The sequence below is a fragment of the Thermobia domestica genome, chromosome 15 (assembly GCF_964235325.1).
Source record: "Thermobia domestica chromosome 15, izTheDome1.hap1.1, whole genome shotgun sequence".
In the NCBI taxonomy this organism is placed as follows: domain Eukaryota; kingdom Metazoa; phylum Arthropoda; class Insecta; order Zygentoma; family Lepismatidae; genus Thermobia; species Thermobia domestica.
Genome location: NC_137468.1, coordinates 38,718,447 through 38,730,087, shown reverse-complemented (window position 1 = coordinate 38,730,087; position 11,641 = coordinate 38,718,447). Strand labels below are relative to the sequence as shown.

The 11,641-nt window shown below is 37.6% G+C and overlaps 1 pseudogene; it reads left to right on the top strand.

Annotated features, from left to right (window-relative positions):
* Positions 1-271: 271 nt before the first annotated feature.
* On the top strand, positions 272-1,275 carry LOC145671836 (histone-lysine N-methyltransferase SETMAR pseudogene; annotated as a pseudogene).
* Positions 1,276-11,641: the final 10,366 nt, after the last annotated feature.

Below are 11,641 nucleotides of genomic sequence, written 5' to 3'. Positions count from 1 at the left end.
GAGGAGGCACAAAAGAAGAGAGGTTCGCATGTTGCAGATTCCAGACTCTGACTGCTGAAACCCGGAGAGTGTAAATATTGGGTTGTAAAGAAAGAAAGTTATTGCGTTTTTTTTTACTTCCATTTTCAGTAATGTATTTTCAACTCAAGTGTCGTTATAATATTGTGCCTAGACATATAAGTTTAAAGCGCGTTTTTCGCTCTATCTATTCGTTGAATTGATTTTGTTTTGAAATACTTTTTTCCACTGTTTTCTGGACTTCAAAGATAGCATGGACAAGAGGCGAATTCGCACGATTTTCTTGTTCCAGTTCAAGTTAGGCCGAAAAGCTGCCCAGACAGCTCGTGATATCAACGATGCGTTTGGCCCAGGAACCACTAACGAACATATGGCACAATGGTGGTTCAAGAAATTTCGCAGCGGTGACGAGAGTCTGGAAGATGACGAGCACAGTGATCGGCCATCCGCTGTTGACAACGACCAATTGAGAGCCTTAGTCGAAGCCAATCTTACGCACAACTGTTCGAGAGCTTGTTAAAGTCTTGGGTGTAACGCCTATGATAATTTCCGACCACCTGCAAGAGATTAGGAAGTCAAAAAACACGATAAATGAGTGACGCACGAATTGACCGAAAATCATCGAAATCGTCGTTTTGAGGTGTCGTCTTCTCTTAACGACCCGTTTCTCGACAAGATTGTGACGTGTGATGAGAAGTGGATCCTTTACGACAACCGGGGACGTTCGGCGCTGTGGTTGGACGTCGGCGAAGCTTCTCATCTGTTCCCGAAGCCAAAACGCCCCCCACAAAAGATCATGGTGTCCGTTTGGTGGTTTGCAGCCGGTCTCATCCATCACAGCTTCCTGAATCTGAGCTAAACGATTACGGCGGAGAAGCACTACCAACAAATCAATGAAATGACCAGAAGCTTCAAAGTATGTGCCCGGCATTGGTCAACAGAAAGGGACCAATCATGCTCCACGACAACGCTTGTCCCCATGTTGCACAATAGATGCTGTAAAAGTTGAACGCATTGGGCTACGAAACTCTGCCTCATCCACCATATTCGCCGGACCTTTCGCCCACTGACTACCACTTTTTCAGGCATCTCGACAACTTCCTCCGCAAGAAATGCTTCAAAAGCAGAGACCATGCCGAAGAGACCTTCAATAACTTCGTCGCGTCCAGAACTCCAGAATTCTTTGCTACCGGCATTAACACACTTGTTTCTCGTTGGCAAAAGTGTATTGATTGTCATGGTTTTTATTTCGATTAACAAAAGTTTGTATGAATTGAGATATGCTCGTTTGAAATTGAAGGTTTGAGGGAACCACAACAACTTTATATATATATATATATATATATATATATATATATATATATATATATATATATATATATATATATATATATATATCGGGTGGAAGGTAACAACACCGATAAACTTTTGAGAGGTGGTTTGTTATATGAAATGTAAAAAAAAGTTCTAATAAATATGGGTCGAAAAATGTCTCCTTTCAGAGTTAGGAACCGCCGAATATTTGAAAAATCACGTTTCAAAGTGCCCTGGCTTAGAAACTGTAGGGCCTATCCCAAGCGGTTTAAGGGATTACACAGGAACTAACCAGCGTGACAAACATCTTGGCATTTGAAGGCGGTGCTCCAAGTTCCCTTTAAATGCTGCTAGCAAATGAGAGGCCAGCGGTATTGCCACGTTTATTTTCTACACATCCACGTCTATCCCCTGCCACCTGATCGCACTGTAGTTCGTCTGCGTATCCATAGCCACACCCCTTTAACACTCGGCGATGCGTCAGAGCTTGCGTTTTATTCGTTTAGCTGAAATGCCAAGATGTTTGTCACAGGCCTTAGTATGCGTTCTATCTAAATATCCATGTTTCAGAATTCACCGGTACCAGCGAAACGAAACCACCATTAGTACTTAAAGGAGTATCCCCATACCTCAACTGCCTTTTTACAGTTGGTTTCGCCGATAACGGAGGATGTGAAACACGGATATTTAGATAGAGTGCACTGAGAAAAAAATTGTAGATGGCGTACTTAAAAAGATATGTTACATGAGTAATTCCTGTAGTTTTTGGTCTTAACGTACAGCAGACGTATGTATTATAATACTTTCTGTATAAGTGTTCCATCTTTATGTACTTCCCGTATGAAACAATATAGACGGTCAGGATCTCACAAATGGACGTATATAACATACAGCTGAGGAATGTAGCATAAGTATATGCATGTGATATACGGAAAACTGATAGATGTCAGACATCCTGCAACGGCAACCAAGGGCAGTGCCTATGTAGCATACGGATAACGTATGCTCTGTACTGATTTATGTAGTAAGCAAGAGGATAACGTATATTTGTACAATATACCGCTGTCCGGAGAACGGATTTTTCTCAGTGTACTAGTTCCTGTGTAATTCCTAAAACCGCTTAGAATATATCCTATAGTTTCTAAGCAAGGGTGTTTTGAAACGTGATTTTTCGAATTTTATGCGGTTTATAACTGAAAGGAAACGTTTTTCGACCCATCTTTATTAGATTTTTTTCTTTCATTTCATATAAGTAATCATCTCGGTGTTGTTACCTTCCACCCTGTATATATATATACAGTAAAACCTGTCTTCAACGGACCCTTTATTAAACGGAAAACTGTCTTAAACGGAAATATTTCACGGTCCCATGAATTTTGGAGAACAAAACGTGTAAAAAGTCCCTTCATTAAGCGGAAACTGTGTTACGCGGACAACGGAAAGAAAAATAAACATTTAACGGAAAATTCTGAGTTCCGGACTACAGCGTTTAGAAGATGTTTAGACATTTTGTGAGACATATACATTACACTGTCTGCTATAAAATGTTAGTTCTTTTGTTAAATACTTCTGGACAGTGTTTACCTTCCCCAACCACTACTCATATTCACCCCCACAAATTGTCCTTTATTCCCGCAACTTCATCAAAAATCATACGGAATGTCGGAAAGAAGAAAACGAGATAGAGGAAGAAGAGGAATACGATACCGAGTTCGAAGAAGAGTATAGAATAAATACATATCAAGATGCTCTCAGAAGTTTAAAGGGATTGAAAAATTTGTCTTACGGAAAAATGATTCTGATTCACTTGGTATAATTTCTCAGGCTAAAGTGTATGCGGAAAGTCAAGCAGCTAAGTAGCAATGTACACAGAAAACACTGCTTGGCTATTAGAAAAATAAAGAAAACGTGTGCATAGTATATTTTTTATTCATTTTAATTTTTTTTTTTTTTTTTGTATATTTATTCGTAGAAGAAAGAAGTACAACGAACAATGTATGTACAGCAATATATTTTCTCAGTATGCCCCTTTATAAGCATTTATTAAAAAAAAAAGAGGAAAGGTCTACCTCCACTAAGCGGAAACCTGACTTTAACGGAAATTTTTGCAAGTCCCGCTCGATTCCGCTAAAGACAGGTTTCACTGTATATATATATATATTAAAACACATTTTTCTGACCGGAACAAAATGAATTATTTAATAACTATACGATTTTTGTTACAGTTTTAAGGACCTAACGTCCTCTTCATCAGACATTGAGAAAAGACAGATGACAGCAAATCTTATATCTGTATATATACAGGGCCGAATCCAGGATTTTCTGAGGGGGTGCACCAAATAACAGCCAGTACATTTGAATTAAATTTGAGTTTTTTAAATGCCTTTAGGCATCTGTGGTGTGAATGAGGAGTTGCCCTGGAAATGCTAACAAGGGACATCACCCAATGGTCCGGCTCCGATTTCAATGATTCTTTTTAGCTGATAGAGGACATATATGTATTATTTGTGATGACAGAAATTTTTGCCATGGTGCATGTTTTCTATTTTTTTTAAATAATTTTTAAGAGTTGTGATGTGGTTATTAGAGATTACTGCAGAAGTCCCTTACTAACCTTGTAAACACAGCGTTAATGAAAGAACAACCATGTAGATACATATAAGGTCTAGAGGGAAGTTGTATGGTAGGTATGACCTTGACGGCAGCCATTTTGAAATCCGAAATTTTGAATTAAGGTCAAGTTTTTAAAATGGGAATATGGTAATATGATTCATAATTTCGGGCTAGAATTTAATCAGGGGGACAATGGTCAGGCTAGTTTTGATATACACCTATCAAGGAGAAAGTTACAGGCATTTAATTGTTCACTTACTACGTGCGAAAATCCCTTACCTCCGTTTCTAACCCGCGTATTAATGATAATAAGTGGATAAAAGGTTCAGTAATACATATTATGCCTAGAGGGAAGTGATACGGTAAGGGTATCCTTGACGGCTGCCATCTTGATATCCCTTGTAAGTATCTGCTCTCGATGAATCCTTTCCCTTTAACCTTCAGAATAATGACGGAAACTGTTGATTTTGCAAAACTCACTGCTAGCTTCTCACTGTAGGTATTGTATATTTAGAACAAAGGGGGTGCAGGTGCACCCCCCTAAATCCGGCCCCCTGCCTATATATATATATATATATATATATGTATGTGTGTGTGTGTGTGTGTGTGTGTGTGTGTGTGTGTGTGTGTGTGTGTGTATGATCATTCCATGTTATACCAAACATTGCAATAATTACAGTTTCAAATTTTAAAAAATCAAAAATTGTATCAGTGTTGTTACTCTAGCTATAGTAACTATAGTACCATATAAAATTACAGTAAAAAATCAACTTCGTTATTTTACTCCTTCATTACATACCTCAGTTCTTAAAAGTAGAATGTTTTAAATTTTGCTACTAAACTTAGGGAGTAATTTTCACCTATTAGGGTTCAATCAATACAATCAAGGAAGGGAAAGTGCTGAAGAAAATAGTATTTGCTGCAGTGTTTCTGATTAGCGTAGTTCTAAGATATAGATGTTTACGCTAACGTCTGAAAATTCACTTATTGGCAGGCAGTGTCCAACACAAATGATCATCATTTACGAACTGGATGGGATTAAAATTGTTTTAAAAAAAATCAGTTTTATGCTGCTAATGTATATGGAAATAGTGTATAAAAAATCTTTAAAAAATTAAAAATGGTGAACCAAACCTCATCGATGCCAAGCAACTTTATATGGATTGACCCATTTTTAAAGCATTTATTCTGCTAGTTGAAATCTTGCGTAATGTAGGCGGATTTAATCTTTTCGTACAGGTTAATAACTGCCCAGCATTCAAAATATAGTTGCAGAATAGTGTTTTTCTTTTCTCAAAGAAATCTCTTGATGTTTTAAATACTTTATTCTGTTAGTGAATTTTCCTTTCGCTCAAGGAGGGTATGGTGACTCAGTCGTAGAGCGCTTACCTCCGGTGCAGGGGTTGCTGGTTCGACTCCAGTGGCGTATTTACTAGGGATGGCCACAAAGTTCCGGTTCCGGTGGAGTTCTCGGAGATCCGGTTTTCAGAACCGGTTTCGGACCTGGATCCGAAAACCCGGTTCCAGAACCGGATCTCAGGAACCAGTTCCAGACCTGGATCCGAAAACCCGGATCCAGAACCGGATCTTAAGAACAGGTTCCAGATCTTGATCTGAAAACCCGGTTCCAGAACCGGATCTTAGGAACCGGTTCCAGACCTGGATCCGAAAGCCCCCAGAGACCCGTAAAGGAGGCACTAAGTTCACCTTCTGAAATAATGCAAAGAGGACCATGCGCTTGTGCCTTCCCCGCCCAGACCCGCTTGTGCCCCCAGAAAAAAAATTTCATCCACCAGTGGGTGTTTAGCCAAATGAGTTGGCCAGTTTGCCTGTTTAGCCAATGAATTTGCCAGTTACCCAGTTTATTTTGCCAAATGAGACAAGCTGCCGCCGCCTGGGCGCCTGCCTGTCGCTTCCACCATTTCATCTAGCATACTGTTCACAGTTTGCCAGAAGCTCGGGTTTAGCGTAGGGATGGTCACAAAGTTTCGGTTCCAGTGGAACCGGTTCCGTGAGGGACCGGTTCTGTTCTCAGAACCGGTTCCAGACCTGGATCCGAAGAACCGGTTCTAGACCTGGATCCGAAGAACCGGTTCCAGACATGGATCCGAAAAACCGGTTCCACCAGGAACCGGTTCTGGCCATCCCTAGTATTTACGATTTTGTTTCGGGAGGGGCTTTGCTAACTTTCGGAGGGGCTTTGCCTGAAAATGTGAAAGTTCTGCAAGATATTTCATATACTTGACTATAGTAAGTAAGATTTCGGGGGGGGGGCTTAAGCCCGGAAGCCCCCCCTAAGTGCGCCACTGTTCGACTCCCAGCTAAGCAAGTTTGTGGTGCACAATATCGTGTCCGTGGTTTTTTAGAGTACTTCATTTCCTCCCACATTCTCATTTTAAAAATTCTTCCATCATCATTCTGTTGCCTTAATCATCGTCTCCCTTAGCTTAAAGGGTATAATCGTGGGACGTTAAACTGAAATATTTATTTTTTCCCCATGACACTAAACATACTGGGCAGGGATATTTATTTCGTAACACAGAGGGAGTTGCAAGGACTGAGAAGCAATGGAAACACAATGTCTTAATGTAAAGGCGCCGAATGCGCAGAGGCGGACACTATTCGAAGTCACACAGATTCATTCAAATGCTTATTAGGTGTTCGGGTACATAAGATATATGAAGTGTTTCTCTTATGGAGGTCACGTTCTAGCTTATTGCTGTAATTATAGGTTTACCGAGTGTGTAAATCAGTTCCTTAGGCATTACTATTCTTTGTCTATTAGACATTATTGCATTTATAAAGTAAATATTTTTAGTTATTAAACCATCAGAGCGTCTTTTCCTTATATTGAGCGTGAAGTTGAGCGTAGCTCAAAAAAAATAGCGTTGAATTGAGCATAGTTCAAAAATTGAGCGAGAGTTTAGGAACTCCTTTTGAAAACCTTGACTTTGAGCGACAGTTGACTCAATTTTCACATTCTTGAGTTGCATCTTAGTATGCTCGTATCAAAAGTGAGCGTTTACAATCATGGTATTATACATCTGTAGAGTTTGCAGAATAACTGAACAGTAATTATATTGTTACTGTAGTTGGAACGATGCAATGTAACAGGAGTCATATTCCAAAAGAACTGAAGTCCACTAAAGACAGAGAATTATACTTTAATATTTTGCGTTTGCTAATCCTGTTCCTTGTAATCCACCAGTCACTTTAGTGTAGGACATTGCTCGAGGAAAACCAAAGAAATTACTAATCATGCCCTTAACACGGCATAATGATTTTAAAAAATGTAATGATACTAATGAAAATAAGTCCGATTTATATTATTTTATAACTGAGCCAAAGTTGGGGTCGATACAATTGACCAAATGGCCAGAAAGGGCGTCCCTTTCCCTTTTCGCCTACTGACCTTAATTATAAATTTACATTGTTATCTGAGATGTAGGCGAAACAGGTATTCGCGTTATGCCTATTACCGGTTTCGCCTACGCTTACTCGAGGAGGTATATTTAGTGTCTGGGGAAATTTCATACAAACATTCATTAAGAAGATTTATTTCTCAATGCAAACAGCAGCAGAAAAACACCCGTCATAAACAACAGATGTGAGTGACTGTAATGCTAACAGCTCTTTGGCCCTCTCTGGAAGAAGGGAGCTCTGATTCAAATAATTGTAAAATTCTTTTGAAGAACGACTCTATCTTCTATGCTTTCTTAGCAGGGAGGCACATATTACAGGGCCCAGTAGGTTCGACTCATTTCCCCAAACTCGGGAACTATATACACGTTTGCAGGACTTTCGAATAATATCCTTATGCACATGAATAATAAGAATAAAGGTTTGATTTCTTTACTTTTACTATACACTAAAGTTTGTTCACTTTTTAAATGATTATATGTATTACATTTTTTATTTTATTTGTTTAAATCAGTACCTAACAGTTCCTATCCTCATAAACAAGTGTGCTTCAACGCAAAGTTCTGTGCTTCGGATTCAGGACTATTATAGTTGTCCTCGATAAATGAGAGAAAATACTCAAGTCGTTATATATATATATATATATATATATATATATATATATATATATATATATATATAACTTATTCCTTGTATATTCGATATTGAGGAGAGATTTTCGTTTGTGATTTTTCAAGCATAATATAATTTTCGTACATGTTAAGGTCAACCAAAATAATTTTGCTTTTTACTCCCCAAAATGTTCTATTGTGAATTGAGAAGCACTCGACTACCCGACAATATATACAATATTACTCCTTTACTATTTTGAGTTCCTTCGTGGCTAAGCGGTTAGAGTACATGCCTTTCGCGTGGGAGACCTGGGTTCGATTCCCAGCGAGAGCTCATGTAGTTCGGATTCCACGTTAATCAGTACGTCCACGTCTCATATAGCCTCGCTGTTGAAAGGGACGTTAAACTCAAAGTCAAGGCAATTCCTTTAATATTTCTCTTTAGAACACAAAATTATTTAACAAGCATGACTGAGCTTTTACTAGCGAATTGAAGATGCACTCATATATGCACTTATGTATGTAATTTGTCAATCCCTTCCACAAAGAGTAAAGTGCCAAAAGTTACCGAGTCTCTAAAATAATGTCTCAAAAATAATAAGAAAACGAAAATTATTTACGACTAAAAAGTATAAATAATTATTTATGGATTATGAAAAATACTTTTTAAAAAGTATTTTTTTAAAAAAATAATAAAATGAATCAAATCATACTGAAAAGAAAAAATTCTGTTTTCAAGAAAAATATTTTTTAAAAAATATTTATGCATGAATTGAAAGAAAAGCATGGTGAGAGCTCACATATACAATCACTTGATAAATTATCATGGAAGATTATAAATAATATGCCAAACATATGACAATAATAAAAAAGAACGTTATCTTAGAATTATATAGTATGTTGAAAAAGCATCTATAAACTATTTTATACACCAAAAACAAAATAATTTCTATATGAAACTGTGTTATATAGTAGAACGGGGGAAGACGCCATACTTTTTCATTCTAACGACTGTATCTCTTAAATAATGCGATGATAAAATGCAAACTGTACAGCACTGAATAGCTACAGGGTTAACGCACAATTGCTGTAAATATCATATGTTGAACTGCTATGGTGCACTGACAATTTATTGAAGAAATGACTAATGAAATTTGCCATCTTACCCCGATACGTATGTCGGGTAGAGATGCCTAGTGCTTCGGGGAGTGATGCCACAATAATAAAATTATAGTTACAATTAACAAAGAAATAAGTTAATTCTTTTATTTCAGTACAAACACACACAATAAGCTTCTTATATCCCAATACAGTTATATGTACCATAAAGGAATACATAGAAATATAAATATACTTACTTTGAAAACATTGTACTTCTCATACGAAAGGAAACTTCATGAATTAAAATAAGAGCACTATTATGTAGGGGCTTCAAGGTTAATATGTTTTATAGGATTAGTTTATATCCGTAGAACAAGTATTAGCTACATTCTAATGCAATATTCAGTCTTCATGTTTACCTAATAGTTAGTATAAAACACTATGAAATACGACGCTTTCAACTCAAACAACATTAAATCCACCAGTCATGAGAAAAAGTATTCATAAACCAGAACATTGTTTTCTACCATACCAATACTTACATTTATAACGTTTGAACTCAGTTGTGGCACGGAACACATGTATTAGGAAGCATCGTACAATTTTCGTGCAACCACATGTTACAGATCGTACTCCTGATCTATGCCACGTTTTGACCTTTTGGATCGTAATAACATTGACCGCATATACAACAGTAATCACTGAAGGGGACATCCTTTTTGTTATTTAGTCATTGCTCTACTTCCGATGCGGATCTCTTAGGAAGTTTCTTTAATTTGCAACCAGAACTTCCTCTAGAAGTGAAAGAAGACATTGTTGCTACTTCAACGTTTAGTTGCTGCTTCTCCCTAGTGCATTTTGAGAGTGTATCTTCAGTGTCATTCAAAACATGTGCTAGTCTTTTTGGTTTCCGTCTCCTACCATTTGAGGTTTCTTCATGATCTATGAGATGAATTGAAGATATGTCTTCAAAAGATGTTTTCTGAGGGAGGTAGAATGAACGCACAACATTAAAGAAAGATCCAGAAATAGAAGATTGAGAAATCATTTGAGCATCTAGGACTTGCAGAATCTCGAGGAAGGCATTCAGAAAGAGTGCTGTCGTCTGATGGATAGGGAGAAGCAGAATTTTGTTCGTTAGTTGAAACAACACTAAAATCTGAAATACCAAAAACTTCATCAGGGATGATATTAGGATCGTAGGGCACGATCCCTTATGCCTTGAAAATCTGAAATACCGTTCCTCTGTGTCGCAACTTTATCTCAGGCCTGACGAAGAAACGTAAGAAATTGTGACCTGGATAGTTTTCTATGTGGATGTGTTCGCTGCCAATGTGATACAGCTCTGTAGAACAAAGTGCTTCAATGGATGAAACAAGCTCTTGTCTAATGGTTGCAAATAATGAGTGCAGTGACTGGGGAGGCAGCGTATAATAATATCATCATCTGTTGCAAAGTTCAGCATATTAGGATTAGTGCAATGAGAAGAGTGACATTCCAGAATGAGTAAAACTTTTCCTGGAGATTTGTGTGGCAGAAAGTGTTCTTGCAACCAATTCATAAAGATTTCAGAATTTGCATAGGCATATTTTGGATTCGTAACTACTAGAGAACCATTAGAAAGAGCATCTTCCAACTCAGGTCTCTTATTTTTCCCTCTCAAAATACATAAGGTTGGCAGAAAATAGCCTTCTGCATTGGAACAAGCTATCAGTGAAATATTTTCACCTTTGTCTGCTCACGAAAGCACTAACTTGTTTAGAACCTTTTGCTGTTCTAGAATTTAATTTTAGTCCTATTTCATCACAATTAAAAATACTACCTGCTCTGTTGAGTAAATTATGTTTCTCACAGATTTCTAAAAGAAGATTACAATAGTTTCCAACATTCTCACGATTCATAGCTTCTACTCGATCGGTAGACAAATTCTGAAACTTTCTTCTTACTGACGTAGGAAATCTCATGAAAGACTACAACCAATCCCATCCGGCTATTAAATTTATGTTTCGCACCATAACTTTCAGCGAAGTTGTATGCTAGTGTTCATATCTCTCGTCCGGTTGGAGCAAATTCTGCATTGTGTAGTTTTTGTATGTTGGCAAAGAGCAATTCCTCATATTCATGACCAAGCCAACCTGAAAAAATATAAATACCCAATGATCATACGATATGTTATGGAATATGTATAGAAGTGTGTGTACATTGCATACAAAAGGTTTTACTAATAACTAACTTTAAGGCTTAAGGAACTCATAGCCGCTATATCAAACGTTCGCCCTTTCTGAAATTTAAAGTATTACTGGAAAAAACTGTATTCTATATTTACATTTTCAAATTTTTTGGTATTAATCGCGAGGTTAAGAACTTCGTGACTATCCGAGCAAGAATTGAACTTGCATCTTTACCCGAGAAAATGTTACACGCATCTTTACCCGACGTTGATGTTGCATCTTTGCCAAACATCGGGGAAAGATGCCAACTGAATTTGCGCGCCGAAACTGCCACAAGACATGCTGTCACTGCAATCCTCTCTATACAGCAACTACGTGTTTCGCGATATTATT